This window comes from Gymnodraco acuticeps, unplaced genomic scaffold (genome assembly GCF_902827175.1).
Source record: "Gymnodraco acuticeps unplaced genomic scaffold, fGymAcu1.1, whole genome shotgun sequence".
In the NCBI taxonomy this organism is placed as follows: domain Eukaryota; kingdom Metazoa; phylum Chordata; class Actinopteri; order Perciformes; family Bathydraconidae; genus Gymnodraco; species Gymnodraco acuticeps.
Window position 1 is genome coordinate 9,159 of NW_022990647.1, and position 17,440 is coordinate 26,598.

The following is a 17,440-nucleotide window of genomic DNA, read 5'->3' on the forward strand; positions in this document are numbered from 1 at the left end:
ATGCCTCCAATAACAAGGTCACCATCTTGGAACAGTTCAGGCGGTTGTGCTGAGTCTTGCAGTCGGAACACAGAGTCCCTCTTCCCAATTAGCAGAATCAAAAGGAGCGGCCTCAGTAAGGACATGGCGGTGCTCTTCAGGTCACGCCAATCTGCTTGAGGTCTCATGACACCCCTTTATACACCATCAATAACATGAAGGGAATTTTCCTGCTTGAAAAGCAGTCTCAGGATGAGATGAAATGTAAGTTTAGTCAAATGTTTTATGCGAGACAATGTTGGTTTTATTATTTGAATAACAATGTCTGGCAATTAATCTGAAATCACATAGGAGATTGGTATTTTGGGTCTGCATATCATTTTATTCTTTTTTATTTGCATATATACATATTGGTTGAAATGGTTATTCTATTAAAGGAGTCATCTCAATATGCTACGTTACACAGTAAAAACACTCACAGTTGGAAACACTAAAATAAACAAATATAATTGTAGGGTTCCATAATTATTTTAGGGCTCCCTTTCCCATTATATATTTTTTTGTATTCCTCTCTGGTTTGAGTAAGATGATATAACATTTTGGGATGAAAATACAAAAGAGCAGTCCCAAAATGGAGGGACAGAATAGCAAATATCTCTACAGCAACACTAAACTTTCCAGGAGAGCTTACATACGCTGGGATGAAAGTGATCCATACAGCGCAGAATATCAGCATGCTAAAGGTATAAACTTGGCTTCATTAAAGTTATCAGGCAGTTCCGAGCCAGAAAAGCAAGAATGAAACATAAAATGGCCAGAAGTCCTATGTACCCAAGTACAGACCAAAAGCCCAAAGCTGAGCCCAAAGCACACTCTAAGATTATTTTGTCTTTGAAGTCTTTAAAATTCTTAAAAGGAAAAGGAGGAGAAATTGTTAACCAGAGGATACATATCATTACTTGTATTAGAGTGAAACCCAGAACAGTTAGTTTCTGCTGGGCAGGCCCAAACCACTTCATCATATTACTGCCTGGAAGTGTAGCCCTGAAGGCCATTAGCACCACTATAGTTTTCCCCAGAACACAAGAGATACAGAGGACAAAGGTGATGCCGAATGCTGTGTGTCGCAGCATGCAGGACAATCTGAGGGCCGACCGATGAAGGTCAGAGAACACAGGAAACACAGAGTCAAGGAGAAGAGCAGCAGGAAGCTCAGCTCAGAGTTGTTAGCCCTGACAATTGGAGTTTTCCTGTATCTGAAGAAAATAAATGCCACAACAGCTGTGATGCATGTTCCAAATAAGGATGCTGCAGTGAGCAGCGCTCCCATAATCTCTTCATATGACAGAAACTCTGCCTCCTTCTTTACACAGGCATCTCTTCTTTCATTTGACCAGAACTCAGGGTGACACCGCACACAGGTGACAGAATCTGAAAAAAAAATGTGGTAAACATTATGTATAATTTTTTTTAATTTTGTATTTGTCCCTACGTTGCATATTTTCTAAGCATACAAGACAGTACAGCACTAATAAGTATATACAATGTTTTGCTTATTTGTACAATCACAAGTTCTTCGTAGGGATTTCTATGAATTTCTATGAATAATGAAATGATTTATTTTAGACTTGAAGTAGAAACATTTATTTTGCATTGGTGCTTTGACATAATGCATTAATCCTTAGGAAGACTTTTGCATATATTTATATTGCTGACTTCAGAATTCTGTCTCAGTCTGTATATGTATCATTTGCAATTATTGTTATGTAACGATATTGTGTTTTTTCTTCTTAAAGGACTGCATGGTTTTGAAATCCCCCAAAAACCCACTGCAATTTCTTAAAATGAACGATACATGTTTTGTCTTGCATTTATGTAACTACACCTGTAATGTTGCTGATGTCTCCCTCTGCACATCTTATACAGTCATAGCAGCAGACAGGCATTCCTTTTTGGAGAACCTTGCGAGTTCCTGGAAGACATTTTTCACTGCAAACTGACACAGGCACCTGTGGGATCAAATCGACTATGAGAAGAAAGAAAAAGATCGGCCTTCCCTTTGATTACTGTGTTGCCTTTGCATATTTCTATTTAAAATGTTATGCATAAAAACATACATTATGACGTGCATGACTAACAGTGTCAATTTCATATTTATAATGAAACAAAAAGACTGTAATTAGCAACGACAGTGATCTTAGGTATTTTACCTGTTGGGAGTTCTGTGTCCAAGTTATAGACTCATTTTGCAGATGTAGCTGTTTGTTTGCAGGTAAAGATGCATCATAAAGGCCAACTGTGACAAACTCCACAATGTCATTTTCTCTTGGCTTCCAATTTATAATTTCATACTTTGCTGCTGGGTCTCCATTTTCATTGAAGTAAACCTCTTCTCCTTCCTTTGTTTTAAACTGAATAGTTCTTATGTGCTGTAAAATCTGAAAAACAAATATCCGTCAATGCAGAACATAATTTGAAGAATGTGTTGTGGTCCAAGTGTTTTAACAGCATGAGAGACAGCAAAAGTTTAATTTACGTTATTGTAAACATGTTCCTTGTTGATGTGATTTGATGTAAAAACTTCAGTAACATTGGTGTTCAACTCACCGTAAATGGATCTAGCTGCACCTTGGTGTTACATGTTTTGTTACAGCTGAGGATAAAATGAAGTGCGTGGGCCGCAGCATACACTCCTTTATAGACATTGTTAAAGATAGGCATCAGAGACATATCGGTGAAGCTGTTTTGCACTTCAGTCAAATCTTCACGTCCAGTACATTCTTTCTGATTTCTTGATGAAGACTTTGACTGCTTGAACTTACAACTAAATAACGTCTCATAAAACGTTGTAAACATTTCATTACTAGATACATTGAGCGGCCTCACATCCAACATGAACTCCCTCATGCCACTGACATGTGCTTCGGGGATGGACAGGCCTATAGCACCGTCTAGAATGTGATGCTTATCCACGGCTGCAATTTGTGAATCAAAGATCCAGCTCTCAGAGCCTACCCACTGGTACCCAGTCAAGTTGTGGTGAGAAAATTCAGTAGTATCACATCCAAATCCATGGGAGAGGAAAGCAATGATCACCTTGGAAGTGGAAGCCTTGATAATGTCAATTATCTTTTGTATTTTGTCTGGTGGATCGGTTCTAAAGAAGGACACAGAGTACTCAAGACAGATGCCAAGCTGCTGGGCCGTTTCTGTGAATGTGGCCATACCGTTGTTTCCATAATCATCATTTGTTCTAATAGCTCCAACCCAAGTCCAACCAAAATGCTTAACCAGCTGTGCCAGGGCTCTGCTCTGGTAGTAGTCACTGGGTATTGTTCTGAGGAAGGATGGGTACTTGGATTTATCACTGAGACAGGCACAAGTAGCAAAGTGGCTGATCTAAAAGAAAAAAACAAGTTATATCCCAAGGTAAAGATTCAGAATATAAAGTAGTTATACAGCCAACTACAATCCCTTTTGCTATACATAGTTGCAATAGTTGAATATTAATAATATCAAACAATCTTACCCACCATTGGAATATGAAAGGGTCCGATGGCAGTAGCCATAGCCATGCAAGGAGAGGAAGAAGTTTCTCCCATAATGGCCTGCACTTGGGCAGGTCTTGTACATGGTACTTCAGAGGGTTGTGATACAACTTCATTTCCATTTGCAAAGGCCAATGCAACCCTCACACTTTTGGCAATTGAGCCACAGGAATCATAGATCCTATAGCCCAGAGAGATGCCAGGCAATAGGTCCGTGCTGTTATTAATCTCCTCTACGGCAAATAGCATAGCCTGGGCAAACTGGAACCCTCTGAAATCCAAGCTTGATGCAAACAGTTAATAATAATTAGTTACAAAAGGTCCATGCAGTAGAAAGAGTGGCACAGTACATGGAAGTATTTGATGATAAATCAAACACAATAGGAGTATATCTTCATTTAAATATTCAATGTTATACCCTTTCAGAAATTTGAAGCAAAATATTGATATGGTATACTGTTACCTGGTGCATTGCAGTGGCAGTGGTTTGTCCATGTAGGAATCCCGTCTGTTCTTCCAGCTGCTGTGGAAAGAGAAGATTCCCCCCAACATTATGTCCCCATCCTTAAACATCTGAGGGATCTCAGGGTCCCCTCTCTGTGTGCACACTGGCTCCTCAGCCTGAGAGAAAGATCCAGCAACAGATGTAAGAGTGCCCATCCCTGCTCCGGCCACCTCTGTGTGGATGACATCTGTTTGAGTGAGCCAAAACAATTCATTGGCATCACATGAACCCCAATGTAAATTTAAATTGGGCACTTGTATTTATATATTTTGGAGAAACTTGGGAAATAATAATGAACATTGATGTTTTTATCTCTGTGGACTTGGGGGCAAAGAAGGAGGCGCCAAACAGAAAAGGGTTATTTGCCTTACCAAACTTACGGGTACTGTGTGCTCTCGATTTATCTGCTAAAAAAACAACTATTATTCAATTATTTCTCAAAAGATCATATCTTGAAACTTTTCTAACCCAAATCCATGGCCTATTTCCAAGTTGCCATTTATAGTTTAAGCCAGCTTGGAGCATGCCATGCACGTGAACTGTGAGCGCCGGAGCCTCGCAGCGCCGGAACTGTGCGCACTTAATTGCGCCGCTTTAGCGCATCAGATGAGGCCCCACGTAGTCTGCGTGATCTGCGTGTAGGGAGGGGCGGGCCTGGATGGTATGTTTTAGGTTTGGCAGCTTCAACTTCAGTTAACATTTTGTTTTTTAAGAAATCTACTAAGGATTAGAAATAAAATGCAAATAAAAAAGCATAACATTGATCTAAGGAAATGTGCAGTAGAGTAAGCCGATGGCCTCGGTAGCCATTCGATCATGCCTTCTGCCTTGCCTTCCCTGAGCCAGCTAGCCCAACTACTTTCTGACTGATCTTGTATTTTCTGAACCCTGTGAGCCTTCATCGACCTGTGACCAGTAAGCTTGACATCCTTCGGCCATGTCTCACCTGCCATTGGGCAGGACGTTCTTCCTAAAGAAAGCATTCACGTGCCATCTTTGCAGATACACAGCCAGAATCATCATAGGCCATCTACACTGACAGGCAGCCAGATCAGTCTTCATTGACACCTAAAATCAACATGACCATCTCTTCAAATCATCGGTCAGCCTACCTGAGAGTTCCCTGCACTGCTACTCCAGTAGTTAAAAAATAGAGCATTATTAATTTGCAATGCACTTACAACTCACATAGGAAGAACATTCATTCAAGGTCAGAGGGTTGCACACTTTTTATTCCTTCAAATGAAATACTGTTATATCATGCACCATGGCGAACCGTCAGGGCCTTCAAGGTATTCAGAGAATACCCTGGAACACTTAACCCAAAAAATCGATTTAATTATATAAATGACATGTATGTAAATGAATAAATTAGAATCGTATCTTGTGTTGTTGATCTGTAATATTACAGTGTTATGTTGATTTGTTTGTCCTTCTCGGTCCATGCACTACGCATTTCATGGTTTTGTGTTAGAAAAAAAAGTAACCAATCAGATTTTTTCTGGGTCTCTGCGTAGAATATTCTTCAACCAAGGTATTCAATATCCTTGATAGAATGCCCTGTCCGTTGCACTGATGAGAGCGTAGCTTTGGATTGACAGTTTGATCAACCAATCATTATTGATTTGCAGCCAATGGGCATATTCTTTCAGGCAAGCAAGGCAAGGCAAGGCAAGGCAAGGCAAGGCAGGCAAGGCAAGGCAAGGCAAGGCAAGGCAAGGCAAGGCAAGGCAAGGCAAGGCAAGGCAAGCAAGGCAGGCAAGGCAAGGCAAGGCAAGGCAAGCAAGGCAAGGCAAAGGCAAGGCAAGGCAAGGCAAGGCAAGGCAAGGCAAGTTTATAGCACCTTTCAACACAAGGCAATTCAAGGTGCTTTACAAAAATGAAAGACATTCAGACAAAGGCATTTAAAAACAGTAAAAGATAATAAAGAAACATTAAAAGAAAAAATACATGAATAAAAAGTACATGAATAAAAGTTACAGTGCAGTTTAAGATATGAGTAGTTCACACAGAAGTTCCACTTTACTGATGAACACAACGGCTCAGTTTCAATTAAAGCAGCAACAAAAAGATAAGTCTTCAGCCTGGATTTAAAAGTAGTAAGAGTTGTAGCGGACCTGCAGTTTCTGGGAGTTTTTTCCAGATATTTGGAGCATAATAACTGAACGCTGCTTACCATGTTTAGTTCTGACTCTGGGGACAGAAAGCTGACCAATCCCTGAAGACCTAGAGATCTGGATGGTTCATAATTTAGCAGAAGATCAGAAATGTATTTTGGGCCTAAACTATTCAGTGCTTTATAAACCAGCAGCAGTATTTTTGAAATCTATTCTTTGACACACAGGAAGCCAGTGTAAACTTCAGAACAGGAGTGATGTGATCCACTTTCTTAGTGTTAGTGAGGACTCGAGCAGCGGCGTTCTGAATCAGCTGAAGCTTTCTAATAGATTTTTAGTGAGACCTGTGAACGACCATTACAGTAGTCCAGTCTAAGAAGATAAAAGCATGGACAAGTTTTTCCAAATCCTGCTGTGACATTAGTCTTTTAATCCTAGATATGTTCTTTAGGTGATAATAGGCTGATTTAGTCATTGTTTTAATGTGACTGTTGAAACTCAGGTCAGAGTCCATGACTACACCTAGATTTCTGGCTTTATCTGTTGTTTTGAACATTGCAGGCTGAAGCTCAGCGCTAACTTTTATACAATCTGCCTTGGCTCCAAAGACCATTACCTCAGTTTTGTCTTTGTTTAATTGGAGAAAGTTCTGACACATTCAGTCATTGATTTGTTCAATGAACTTACTCAGTGTTTTAACTGGAGAATAGTCTCCTGGTGAAATGGTTATGTAAATGTGTGTCATCCCGCATAGCTATGGTAACTTATTTTGTTGTTTTTCATTATCTGAGCCAGCATGTAGATGTTAAAGAGAAGAGGCCCCAAGATGGAGCCTTGAGGAACCCCACATGTCATATTTGTCAACTCAGATGTGTATTTACCTATAGAAACAAAGTTGTTTCTGTCCTTTAATAAATTCAAACCAATTCAGAACTGTTTCCGAAAGTCCCACCCAGTTTTTCCAGTCGGTCTAGTAATATGTTGTGGTCAACAGTGTCAAACGCAGCACTGAGATCTAATATACTAACACTGAAGTTCTGCCACTGTCTGTGTTTAAGTGGATGTCATTGAAGACCTTTGCAAGAGCAGTCTCAGTGCTGTGGTTTGGACGAAATCTTGACTGGAACACATCCAACAGCTATTTAAATGCAAGAAATTACTCAACTGTTGAAAGACTACTTTTTCAATGATTTTACCTAGAAATGGGAGGTTTGATATGGGCCTGTAATTGTTCATTTACTGAAGCGTCTAGATTATGCTTTTTTAAGAGCGGTTTAATGACTGCATTTTCAGGGCCTGTGGAAAAACACCTGAGTGAAGAGACTTGTTTACTATATGAAGTAGATCTGAGGCCATGCAAGGAAAACATTTTTGAAAAACCCTGTTGGAATAATATCAAGGCACAAGGAGGATTTCAGAAGTTGTATAATGTCCTCTAGGTTTTTATCATTAATCTTATGGAATTGTGTCATGATGTCTGAATTGATATTAGGTGGACACAGAGACAAAACATTTGCTGTTCCTGATGCAGAGCACTGACTGCTTGTCTGATTTTCTGAATTTTGTCATGAAGAAGGAGCAAAATCATTGCACGCCCTGGTGGATAGAAATTCAGAGGCTACTGACACTGGGGGTAGTTAGTCTGGTCGACGGTAGCGAACAAGGCACGTGCGTTGTTTGTTTTTGGCAATGAATCAGAGAAGAAAGACTGTCGGGCAAATTTCAATTCCAAATTATAAAGGCCTAGTCTCTCTTTATAGATTTCAAAGTGCACCTGGAGATTTGTTTTTTCGCCACCTCACGGCTCTGGCCTTTCCTCCAGGATATTTTCTTCACAGTCACTTCCTTTACCCTAGTTTGAGCAATGGCATCTATAACATTTTTAATTTTTGAATTAAAATGATCTACTAGCTCATTTACTGAGATGTTAGCAGGGGCAAGTGTGGAAAAAAAATTCTGAGTAAACATTTCCCTAGTGTTTTCAGTTAAATATCGCTTTGTGGTTACCTGTTTTTGAAAATATTTGTGAACAGAAATAGGGCTCTCAAAGAAAACACAGGAATGATCAGAGAGTGCAACATCAGTCACCACAACCTCGAGATATTCAGACCCTTTGAGATAATTAAGTCCATAGTGTGCCCCTTATTGTGCGTGGGCCCGTCACATGCTCTGTCAGTCCATAGTTATCAAGAACACAAAACAGTTTCTTTAGCCCCTCTGTCCTGGGGGTTGTCAACATGGATGTTAAAATCACCAACAATGACTAGACGGTCAAAGTCAATACACACTATAGACAGCAGTTCAGTAAAGTCATCAAAAAAGCTTGCACAGTATTTGGGTGGTCTATAGATATTTAGGAACGAGCTCGAGAGGAGCATTTCAGCCGAAGGGCCACATATTCAAATAATCAAAGTTTTCCATACGATGTCTTCCTGCATTGAAGGGAATCATTGAACAGAATAGCAACTCCACCCCCTTTCTTATGCATTCTTTCCTGACTCATAAACTACAGTTGGGAGGGTTGATTCGATAAGAACAGCTGCACTGTTATTTTGTTCAATCCATGTTTCCGTTAAAAACATAAAAATCGAAGATTGTTCTCAGTGATAAAATCATTGATTAAAAATGTTTTACCTGCGCAAAGACCTGACATTTAATAAAGCTAGTTTAAGTTTGTTGAACACACATCAGTCAGGTTTTTTGTAACAAGCTGGGGCTGACATGGAATCAACTTCTAAATTGATAAACTCACACACACTTTTGAGTGCTTCCTGTGTCTAAGCTGATTCACCACGACTCTTAATCTAGTACCTATCAACACAGATATTGGCAAAGCTACAGGCAGGCAGGGCCCCGGCATGTCCGGAAAGAGTTGAGAGTGCCATACGCCCTTGAGCCTGGACCCAGCACTTATCAGACAGTGTTTGCGTTTTTTACACACACACTCCTTATCAGGCTTCGGAGACAGCAGTCTTGAAGGGGGGGAGGACGTTTGGTCCGGATGATTTGTGGTAGGCATGGTGAGGGGGGGGTGTTTGGGTGCGCGTCCAGGGGGAGGGAGGTTGTTGACGTAGGCACGGTGACGGAGACGGGGGGAGGTGGTGCGCGTCTCTGCTTCAGTGATTTGATGGCCGTCGTTAGGAGCGGGGGGTAAGAACATGCTGCAGCCCTGCGTATCGCCCTAGTTTGGTTATTGAACTCCAGGAAGGAATCGGTTGCCAACCCTCTGTACCTCCTTCATGTGTTCAGCGATCTCCAGAGGGTGGGCGAGGGTGAAAGGGTGAACGGAGAGTAGAGAGAGCTGTGGGGTGAAGGAAGAGTATCCTCAGAGGTGATAGGGGGGGTGACAGGGCGGTGGAGACTCCTCCATTTGTCTCCCATAATCAAGACATTCCTCAGGCGGATGCATGATAGATTTTCAAGTTTTCTGAGCGATGTTGTTTGTCTTTCTCTTGTTTGATTCCTCTTGTTGCTTGTCCTTGGCAGAGGGAACAGATTGATGACGCAGGCAGTTGAATATGTTAGAGATAAACAATTTAACCTCCTGACTTGTTCAGGCAAACTCCATTGCCTTAAAAAGATGTCTACGGTCTCAGAAAAAGTTAAAGTTGTCATAAAATAGGACAGAATGGTCAGTACAGACAGTTGAAAAGCCACGTGTTCAGTGGCAAAACAATCTGCTGAATCTCTCCCTCCTCTTCTGAACTGGCGGTAGAGGCCACTGATGAACACCTCTAGCATTTAGAGAGCTGACAGTTTCCAACAGACATTTAAAGTCTTTTTCAGCACTTCTGACTGTTGTTTCACAACATCATTTGTTCCAATGTGCAGTACCAACATTTTTTACAGTCTGATGTTCAGCCCCAATATGCAGGATCATTCTCAGCCAAGTCAGAGACCACATACTTGGGAAAACAGAGTACTTTGGTGTTGTTCTTACTACAATAGACTTTTTACATCTCTTACAGCAGAGTCACCCCAATCAGAGTTTCAGGTCCAGTCGTTAGCTTTCCCTCTAGCCTGTTACTTTTGGAGTAGCTATTGGTCCTTACCCTGCTGTGTGAAGAGGACAGGTTATCCAGGCCATCAGATCTCCGGTTCTCGCTCAGCGGAGCGTATCTGTTTACTGGATTGGCACCACTTGGTGGTTTAGGAGGATTGTTTTGTGAGTTCTCCTTTAGCAGCTGTCCACGGCTGTTTCCTAGTATGAATAGGGGGTTGAAGAGGCGCTCTTCCTGGGTGATAACAATGCAGGCCATCGGTCGCATCACAGTTTTCAGAGCGCTGGGCTCTGCCTGTTGTTCGTCCTCCCAAATCCCATGGAAATGATTTACTCTTCGGCCTTGCACCCATAGAGTTCCAGGGAGGACTACACTTGTAGATTTATAACCTGTTAGATTTTAAATTACCCGTACACAGCCCCCCTGTTCATTGGAATCCTTGTAGCTGCTAACTAGCTTTGAGTTAGCATGCCTTTGTCCATTATTTTGCAACACTGGTAAAGTGGTGTCATTCCAACCAAGTCCATTCACTTCCACGTTAACTTCCAAGGCCGTTGCATTTTCATTTCCAACACGGCCATCTTCTGTAGAAGTTTGTGGAAGTCATCTGTAGAGAACGGAGGCATTTTGCTGCTAACTAGCTGAGCTAAATAGCATGCGGTACCAGGCTTTAGCTGTTGCTAGGCCACGCCACTGTAAGACTGAGGTTGGTCGTAAAAATATTGAAATATGGCTGAAACCCTCCGTCTATTTACGAAGAATAACTGTCCCAGTGATAAGTTATGTCCAGGGAGCGCTGTTCGAAAGATTTCAGAAAAAAGAAAAAATAGAAAAACAGCCATAAAAAAGTAAGCAGAGGCAGAGCAAGCAGAAACGCGTCTGCACTGTAAGAAGGCTAAGGAGATTTTTCTCAAAGTTTTCCTCGGTTCCAGGGTTTTCTAGAAGGCCGGTAGTTCACTGGCTCGAGAAAGAGGATCTAGATAAATGCCACGAAGCAATTCATATGCACGTTTTATTGTTTATTAAACGTTGAAATGGCAAGTTGCAACAGGTGAAAATGATGTTGTTTGCGGAATTGTTGTGAGTAACCATTTCAAGACGACAATTCAGGTGAAAAGACGGACATTATAGACGGCGGGGGGGCGCGGCGGCAGAGGGTGTGTTTGTATCTACAGAAGGGTCCAGTTGTGATAGACACGGTTCGCCACTGACATGCACACATTGTGAAACTATAACGTTGGTAAATGTTCTATCACTTTTATTTTCACTTGTATCTCATTGTGAAGTTCCTGTCAAAGCCTAACAGTATGGTCCTTAGATTTGACATCTAACTTAATTGCTTCAAAAGGTTTTAAAAAACATAAAGCAATAAACTTAAATTATGAGTCTTTCTTTCTTTACTTCAGGGGTAGAACGTTTTTTATCGAAGGTCAACATCATGGTCAAATCCCTCCAGGGGCATAATTATGGTTATCATGATGAAACAGGCCTGAGGGAAGTTTCCTGTAGCCAAGTTTAAACATTAGGGTAGCATGGCAGGATTTTTTGATCTCATTGATAGCAAAAATCAATGCTTGAGAACATTTGAATTCTCAAAAATTGAAGCTAGGGTGTTGTGAAGATAGAACCAAAATAATACGTTTGTCTCAAATACAGTACAATGAACATACCACGTTGAAAATAGCCTGACAATACATACTTTTTAACATTTCCGTACTCCTGGAATTGTCTGAAAATGTGTTTAATATACGTATCCTGGCCTCGTGCAGAATGAAAAAATGCCTCCAATAACAAGAGGTCACCATCTAGGAACAGATCAGGCGGGGTTGTGCTGAGTCTTGCAGTCGGAACACAGAGTCCCTCTGCCCCATTAGCAGAAACCAAAAAGGAGCGGCCTCAGTTAGGGCATGGCTGTGCTCTTCAGGGTCGCGCCTATCTGCTTGAGAGCTCATGACACCCCTTTATACACCATCAATAACAAGAAGGGGAATTGTCCTGCTTGAAAATAAGTCTCAGGAGACGAGATTAAATGTAATTTAGTCAAATGTTGAAATTATTAATTTTGAATAACAATTTCCTGGCAATTAATCTGCATCACATAGGAGATTGGTATTTTGGGGTCTGCATATACATTATTCTTTTTGTATTTGCTGGCATATATAGATATTGGGTATGAAATGCTGGTACATTGCATTCTAATAAAAGGAGTCATCTCAATATGCTACTTTACACAGTAAAAATAACACACAGTTGGAAACACTAAAATAAACAAATATAATTGTAGGGTTCCATAATTATTTTAGGGCTCCCTTTCCCATTATATATTTTTTTGTATTCCTCTCTGGGTTTAGTAAGATGATATAACATTTGGGATGAAAATACAAAAGAGCAGTCCAAAACTGGAGGACAGAATAGCAAATATCTCTACAGCAACACTAAACTTTCCAGGAGAGCTTACATACGCTGGGATGAAAGTGATCCATACAGCGCAGAATATCAGCATGCTAAAGGTGATAAACTTGGCTTCATTAAAGTTATCAGGCAGTTTCCGAGCCAGAAAAGCAAGAATGAAACATAAAATGGCCAGTAGTCCTATGTACCCAAGTACAGACCAAAAGCCCAAAGCTGAGCCCAAAGCACACTCTAAGATTATTTTGTCTTTGAAGTCTTTAAAATTCTTAAAAGGAAAAGGAGGAGAAATTGTTAACCAGAGGATACATATCATTACTTGTATTAGAGTGAAACCCAGAACAGTTAGTTTCTGCTGGGCAGGCCCAAACCACTTCATCATATTACTGCCTGGAAGTGTAGCCCTGAAGGCCATTAGCACCACTATAGTTTTCCCCAGAACACAAGAGATACAGAGGACAAAGGTGATGCCGAATGCTGTGTGTCGCAGCATGCAGGACAAATCTGAGGGCCGACCGATGAAGGTCAGAGAACACAGGAAACACAGAGTCAAGGAGAAGAGCAGCAGGAAGCTCAGCTCAGAGTTGTTAGCCCTGACATTGGAGTTTTCCTGTATCTGAAGAAAATGAATGCCACAACAGCTGTGATGCATGTCCAAATAAGGATGCTGCAGTGAGCAGCGCTCCCATAATCTCTTCATATGACAGAAACTCTGCCTCCTTCTTTACACAGGCATCTCTTCTTTCATTTGACCAGAACTCAGGGTGACACCGCACACAGGTGACAGAATCTGAAGAAATAAAAATGTGGTAAACATTATGTATATTATTTTTTAATTTTGTATTTGTCCCTACGTTGCATATTTTCAAGCATACAAGACAGTACAGCACAATAAGTATATACATGTTTTGCTTATTTGTACAATCACAAGTTCTTCCCAGGGATTTCTATGAATTCTATGAATAATGAAATTATTTATTTTAGACTTGAAGTAGAAACATTTATTTTACATTGGTGCTTTGACATAATGCATTAATCCTTAGGAAGACTTTTGCATATATTTATATAGCTGACTTCAGAATTCTGTCTCAGTATCTGTATCATTTGCAATTATTTGTTATGTAACGATATTGTGTTTTTTTCTTCTTAAAGGACTGCATGGTTTTGAAATCCCCCAAAAACCCACTGCAATTTCTTAAAATGAACATACATGTTTTGTCTTGCATTTATGTAACTACACCTGTAATGTTGCTGATGTCTCCCTCTGCACATCTTATATACAGTCATAGCAGCAGACAGGCATTCCTTTTTGGAGAACCTTGCGAGTTCCTGGAAGACATTTTTCACTGCAAACTGACACAGGCACCTGTGGGATCAAATCGACTATGAGAAGAAAGAAAAGATCGGCCTTCCCTTTGATTACTGTGTTGCCTTTGCATATTTCTATTTAAAAACCATACATTATGACGTGCATGACTAACAGTGTCAATTTCATATTTATAATGAAACAAAAAGACTGTAATTAGCAACGACAGTGATCTTAGGTATTTTACCTGTTGGGAGTTCTGTGTCCAAGTTATAGACTCATTTTGCAGATGTAGCTGTTTGTTTGCAGGTAAAGATGCATCATAAAGGCCAACTGTGACAAACTCCACAATCATTTTCTCTTGGCTTCCAATTTATAATTTCATACTTTGCTGCTGGGTCTCCATTTTCATTGAAGTAAACCTCTTCTCCTTCCTTTGTTTTAAACTGAATAGTTCTTATGTGCTGTAAAATCTGAAAAACAAATATCCGTCAATGCAGAACATAATTTGAAGAATGTGTTGTGGTCCAAGTTTTTAACAGCATGAGAGACAGCAAAAGTTTAATTTACGTTATTGTAAACATGTTCCTTGTTGATGTGAGTTAATGTAAAAACTTCAGTAACATTGGTGTTCAACTCACCGTAAATGGATCTAGCTGCACCTTGGTGTTACATGTTTTTTACAGCTGAGGATAAAATGAAGTGCGTGGGCCGCAGCATACACTCCTTTATAGACATTGTTAAAGATAGGCATCAGAGACATATCGGTGAAGCTGTTTTGCACTTCAGTCAAATCTTCACGTCCAGTACATTCTTTCTGATTTCTTGATGAAGACTTTGACTGCTTGAATTACAACTAAATAACGTCTCATAAAACGTTGTAAACATTTCATTACTAGATACATTGAGCGGCCTCACATCCAACATGAACTCCCTCATGCCACTGACATGTGCTTCGGGGATGGACAGGCCTATAGCACCGTCTAGAATGTGATGCTTATCCACGGCTGCAATTTGTGAATCAAAGATCCAGCCTCAGAGCCTACCCACTGGTACCCAGTCAAGTTGTGGTGAGAAAGATTAAGTAGTATCACATCCAAATCCATGTGGAGAGGAAAGCAATGATCACCTTGGAAGTGGAAGCCTTGATAATGTCAATTATCTTTTGTATTTTGTCTGGTGGATCGGTTCTAAAGAAGGACACAGAGTACTCAAGACAGATGCCAAGCTGCTGGGCCGTTTCTGTGAATGTGGCCATACCGTTGTTTCCATAATCATCATTTGTTCTAATAGCTCCAACCCAAGTCCAACCAAAATGCTTAACCAGCTGTGCCAGGGCTCTGCTCTGGTAGTAGTCACTGGGTATTGTTCTGAGGAAGGATGGGTACTTGGATTTATCACTGAGACAGGCACAAGTAGCAAAGTGGCTGATCTAAAAGAAAAAAACAAGTTATATCCCAAGTAAAGATTCAGAATATAAGTAGTTATTCAGCCAACTACAATCCCTTTTGTTATACATAGTTGCAAGAGTTGAATATTATAATATCCAACAATCTTACCCACCATTGGAATATGAAAGGGTCCGATGGCAGTAGCCATAGCCATGCAGGGAGAGGGAAGAAGTTTCTCCCATAATGGCCTGCACTTGGGCAGGTCTTGTACATGGTACTTCAGAGGGTTGTGATACAACTGCATTCCATTTGCAAAGGCCAATGCAACCCTCACACTTTTGGCAATTGAGCCACAGGAATCATAGATCCTATAGCCAGAGAGATGCCAGGCAATAGGTCTGTGCTGTTATTAATCTCCTCTACGGCAAATAGCATAGCCTGGGCAACTGGAACCCTCTGAAAATCCAAAGCTTGATGGCAAACAGTTAATAATAATTAGTTAAAGAAATTCCATGCAGTAGAAAGAGTGGCACAGTACAAGGAAGTATTTGATGATAAAATCCAAACACATAGGAGTATATCTCATTTAAATATTTAATGTTATACCCTTTCAAAATTTGAAGCAAAATTGATATGGTATACTGTTACCTGGTGCAATTGCAGTGGCAGTGGTTTGTCCATGTAGAATCCCTTCTGTTCTTCCAGCTGCTGTGGAAAGAGAAGATTCCCCCAACATTATGTCCCCATCCTAAACAGCTGAGGGATCTCAGGGTCCCCTCTCTGTGTGCAAACTGGCTCCTCAGCCTGAGAGAAAGATGCCACCAGCAACGATGTAGAGTGCCCATCCCTGCTCCGGCCACCTCTGTGTGGATGACATCTTGTTGAGTGAGCCAAAACAATTCAGTGCATCACATGAACCCCAATGCAAATTTAAATTGGGCACTTGTATTTATATATTTTGGAGAACTTGGGAAAGAATAATGGAACATTGATGTTTTATCTCTGTGGACTTGGGGGCAAAGGAAGGAGGGCGCCAAACGTAAAAGGGTTATTTGCCTTACCAAACTTACTGGGGTGAATGTTGTGGCACTTGATATTTGACATTTATCTGCAAAGAAACCCACTATTATTCAGTCACTTTTCAAAAGATCCTATCTTGAAACTTCTCTAACCCAAAATCCATGGCCTATTTCCAAGTTGCCTTTTATAGTTAAAGCCAGAGTCTCCAATGATATATTGATTGATGGTGATACAGGAGATTATTCTGTTCGGCACACCGATGAATATCAGTGCAGCTTTTGACACTGTGGACCATACAGTATAATTAATTGACAACTTAAGGAATAGGTGGGGTATCTCTGCTTGAAGCGGTTCTCTTTCTAGGCCTCTGATGAGTTTTCCAGCTGCTGCATATCTGATCTAATGGGTCTTTTCCTTTTAATTTCCTTTGTGACAGAATAATTTGACCAAACATGGACTCAGCACACAGTCTCCAGCTTGCTTTTTTGTGTGAAAGGTTTCCAATGACTTTTCTAAATGATCATCCAGAGTTATATGCAGTTTTTGGAAACAGGACCCCGGATTTTTTCATTAAGTAAACATTTTTCAGGTGGCAGTTTCTTGAAAGCACAGCCCCAGATTATGTTTATCTTGAAGTCATCATGCAAGAAGGCTTTCCTGAAGATCAGGTAGATCTTGGAGATGGCCAACTGCTGATCTTGACGATCAGTCTGGTGTTTGGCAGGGATGGCAGATGAGATGGTAGATGTTTCTGGTTTGGCAGCATAGGTGGAGAGAAAATGGGCAGTAGCGGAAGCTGATGGCCTCGGTAGCCATTCGGACCATGCCTTCTGCCTTGCCTTCCCTGAGCCAGCTAGCCCACCTAATTTCTGACTGATCTTGTATTTCTGAGCCTTCAGTCGACCTGTTGACCAGTAAGCCTGACATCCTTCGGCCATGTCTCAACATGTCTCACCTTGCCATTTGCAGGACGTTCTTCCTAGAAGAAAGCATTCACCATGCCATCTTTGCGGATGCACAGCCAGATCATCAGTAGGCCATCTACGCTGACAGTCAGCCAGATCCACAGTCTTCGTTGACACCTAAAATCAGATTGTCAGGATTATTATGTCATGTCACGTTTCTATGTCTAGGCGTGGGTGTTTTTCCGTTCTCCTTGTCATG

General features: G+C 40.9%; 2 pseudogenes; both read right to left on the reverse strand.

Annotated features, from left to right (window-relative positions):
• Nucleotides 1-504: 504 nt before the first annotated feature.
• LOC117554862 lies at nucleotides 505-4,127 on the reverse strand (annotated as a pseudogene).
• An 8,317-nt stretch (nucleotides 4,128-12,444) lies between these two features.
• Nucleotides 12,445-17,214, reverse strand: LOC117554816 (annotated as a pseudogene).
• Between the last annotated feature and the right edge of the window lie 226 nt (nucleotides 17,215-17,440).